This window comes from Myotis daubentonii, chromosome 3 (assembly GCF_963259705.1).
Source record: "Myotis daubentonii chromosome 3, mMyoDau2.1, whole genome shotgun sequence".
NCBI classification, from domain to species: Eukaryota; Metazoa; Chordata; class Mammalia; order Chiroptera; family Vespertilionidae; genus Myotis; species Myotis daubentonii.
This window is the reverse complement of record NC_081842.1, coordinates 97,018,437-97,022,240: the sequence shown is the minus strand read 5'-3', so window position 1 is coordinate 97,022,240 and position 3,804 is coordinate 97,018,437. Positions and strand designations below refer to the sequence as shown.

The following is a 3,804-nucleotide window of genomic DNA, read 5'->3' as shown; positions in this document are numbered from 1 at the left end:
AGAGGCAAAGTTCAGGGACATGGTGACCCTGCTGCCTGTTCTCTCTATGGTTCATAGAATTTCTATGGCAACATTAAGCTACTGGTCAACACTACAGAGACAACAGGCACAGACATGGAGCCATTTGGCTAGAAAAATCCATCTCTGAGTCCGTAGGTATTAGAGAGCTCTCTCTGCTCCATGAAAGTCAGTTTTTTACCCACTGTTCAAAATACGATCTTTTTAAAACATTTCATCCTGAAAGCTTCAAGCTTCCATATAAACAGAATAGTATAACAAAGTCCCATGGTTCATTATAGGGAAGCAAGTGATGACCAAGTTCAATTTCCATTAACACCCACCCGATCTAAGTGACCCTTCTCCCCAAACTTGAGTTTTCCGCTCAGTTCCATAACCATGCTTTGCTTGCTGGATCTAGCTGGTGCTAGAAAGAAAGTTAAAATCAGTGAGAGTGGCAACTGTGTTGGACTGGTGAATTCAACTCTATTCTGTGTGACGTTTCTCTTAGATAGAAGGTGATGAAAATGCTCAGTCTCTGGAATGAGGTTTCTCAGGCAAGTTGAGTCCTTAAGGACCATCACCATGGCACAGGTTTCTGTAAGTGATGCGTACACTGTGAGGGTGATGCAGACAATGAAGAAAACAAAGAAGCATTATTTAGGCAACACAGAGAAATGACCTGTCTAGACAGGTTGTGGGGGCAGGGTAAGGTGTCTAACAATGATTTCCAACATGTTGGAAAGCCTGCTCCCTCATCTCCTGTAAAAGCAGAGCAGTGCTTTCCGCCTCTCATTCTGTGTGATTGAAGGAGAGAAGGAATTATGGCTCTTGGATGAGCTTTGTTCTTGGCTCATCACAATAGCCACCATCTGAAAAGAGGTACTGCAGCCAGGCCCCCTCACCACTGACTACAAGAGGAAGGCAGTCTGTCTGCTCCATGACAGTCTACTCCTTGTGTTCCTCTCCCACCTCTTTTTCCAACTCTTCTGTTAGTGGTGGACACTAATAGTGGAGGACACTATTCCCGGGATAGAGGCTCAAGAATTCTCTACTCCACCCACTTCTTGCTTATCTCTATATGGGAAAGTGCAGTTCATAATGAAATGAAATGCACACAGGCACAAAATAAAAAGTTGCAAATAAATTCACAGCTAACAACTTATCACATGTTGTGAGAAGAGGGTGATTTTTATTTTCTTCTTTATGCTTTTCTGAATTTTCCAAAGTTTTAATAATAAATTTTGTTGTTGTTTTAAGATATTGCATTGGTCCTTTTTTGTCAAATATCAGGCCAGGCCACCATGGAATTGTGATTGATCCTGGTCCCATGACTTCAGAAAGCAAGGCATGAAAACCTCCGTGCCAACTGGTTCGCTAACCTTGCACTGTTCAATGAGCTTCTTCAAGCTCAGCTCTGTGCATCTGGGTCAGCCACACCCAATGACTCAGGTGTCCTTAAGGGTGCTCAGTGGCAGGGAGGGTGGTAAGGCAGTTGCCTGACAGTTGGAAGCAGTTGACTGACTCAGCCGCCATCTGGGCTGAAGCTGTCTTGTTCTCTGGCTCAGGAACCAAGGTGATATGCCTCACAGAATGGCTTAGACAGAAATTCACAAACATGCATCTAGTTGATAGGTGCCTTTTAGTCTTCACGCCAAATGTGACTAGGAAGCTAAACAGATTCCTAGGAACTCAAGAGTCCTACAGCTTCTGCAGGAACTTGTTTCCAGCACGGTGAAGGTCATGTATGAGAAGACAGGCTCTTTTCCAGGCTCTGTCCTCAGGCCCTTTCCCAATCTCAGCTGTAGACAGAGCCCTCCCCTCATCTCTTCCCACCCTCCTCTAACTCATCATCACGATGTGCTCCACAGACAATAGGTCTGTCGTCCCAGACGGGGTTGGGGAAGGGCAGGAGGTTGTGGGCTACTGGAGCCCTCCGATGTGCCTTACTCTGTCCAAGCCATCCTGGAGGAAGGGCCTGGAGAGGGTGGCCTCTCCTCCCAAGGCTTTGGTAGCCTCTGACACGTGCTTAGTAATGCCTTCAATTCCAACCTGAGGTTCTCGTTAAGCAAGCAGTAGATGAAGGGGTTGTAGCAGGTGCTGCTCATGGCAAACCAACGGGAGGCTAAGCAGAGGACCTGGCTGGTGTGGATGACCGTGCTGGGCAGGAGGAGGCAGCAGCCGGGGGAGGGCCAGGGCAGAGGGCAGACAGGACCTCCACCAGCATCCGCATCCTGATGGCATTCTTCTTCTCGCCTGCAAGGCCGGGTCCTGTTTGGTAGTCACCTCGCTGATTGTGTTGCCCGACTGTGTTGTCCAACCACAGCTTCTTGGCCACGCGGACACAGGCTACAGAGATGATGAGGGGGGTAGGGTGTAAAGCAGGATGAAGGTGGACATGTCCATGTATTTCCAGAAGAGGTCAGGTGGCTCAGGAAAGTCCGGCAGGCATAGAGAGTGAACTATGTCCTCCCTGTACTTGAAGGTAAATAATTTCTGGCAGATAGCATGTGGCAGTGAAAAGAAGATGGCCAGGGTCCAGAGGCTTCGATGTGGATGACACCTTTTGTGATGGAGATCTGGGGTTGCAATGGATGCATAATGACCTGGTGGTGGTTCAAGACAATGGCTGTCACCATCAGGACAGAGATGGGCAGGGAGCAGTACTGGGCGAAGCGGCTGATGTGGCACATGCCTTTCCCGAATACCCATGGGCTGTTCACAACGCGGACCAAAGTGAAGGGGTGCTTAGAAGTGTGATCATTACGTCGGCGATGGCCAGGTTGACGACAAGGAGGCTGGTGGCCGGGTGCATTTGCTGGTTCTTGAAGATGACATGACAGATCAGGAAATTGCCAAAGAGCAAGAAGACAATGATGAAGGAGTAAGCCACCATGGGGTTCTGGGACCTGCCCCTTAGCACCACCAGCCCACAAAGTTTTGCCAGTCGTAGAAGGTGTAGATGTTCCAGAAGAAGCACAAGGTGTTGGGGGCGGCCAGGGTCACAGCAGGGCCTGGTCCAACCTGTCCTCCTGGCCCTCGGAGCGCTCCGTGGCTCCAGCCAAGGGGAGGAGAAGGAGCAATGCCCAGTGAGGGACCATTTTGCAGGGGCCTCCAACCCGCACCGGACCACACTGATGTCCCTGACGGGCTTCTGGCGGGCAGGTGAGAAGGGACCCCTGGGGCTCTCCACACCTGAAGGGCACCTGCTTGTCCTGGCCTCCCTCTGTCCGCCCATTTTACTCTTGTTACATAGCTTATGTATGTAGCAGAATATGCCACCTCAAAACATGCCTCTTTGGCATAAGGATTATTTTGAGGAGGTGCAGACGCAGGAGAAGCTCTGAAAACAGAGAAGTTCCCGTTTTGTAAGGCAGATTTACATTAGAAGGGGGGCCTGTACCAGGAGAGGTGAAGTTTACTCCTGAAGGGCAGGGCAACCTTTGCTTACCAAATGTTTCATCTTCCTGTCTTCCTATGAATTTAATTGTCTTTCCCCTTTGAAACCACAAATCCATATATCTTTCCTCAGCCGAAGACATTACATAAGCCTCAACTATCTGGCCACCTTGAGTCTCATATTTTTGTGGGGCTCCCATTTGAACATGCATGCATAATTAAAATTATATTTTCTCATTAGCCCATCTTTTATTACACAGTGTTCTCATCCAAGAACTTAAAACGATAGAAAGAAAACTATTTTCCCTTCCCTACACTTAGTTTCTAGTCAAAGACTTAAGGGAAACCTTATTCAAATTTCTGGAATTTTTCTCTGGTTCCTTTTCTCTAGTCTGTCTTGCAAATTCC

The 3,804-nt window shown here is 48.3% G+C and overlaps 1 pseudogene; it reads right to left on the bottom strand.

Annotated features, from left to right (window-relative positions):
• Positions 1-1,839: 1,839 nt before the first annotated feature.
• LOC132229327 (G-protein coupled receptor 83-like) lies at positions 1,840-3,098 on the bottom strand (annotated as a pseudogene).
• Positions 3,099-3,804: the final 706 nt, after the last annotated feature.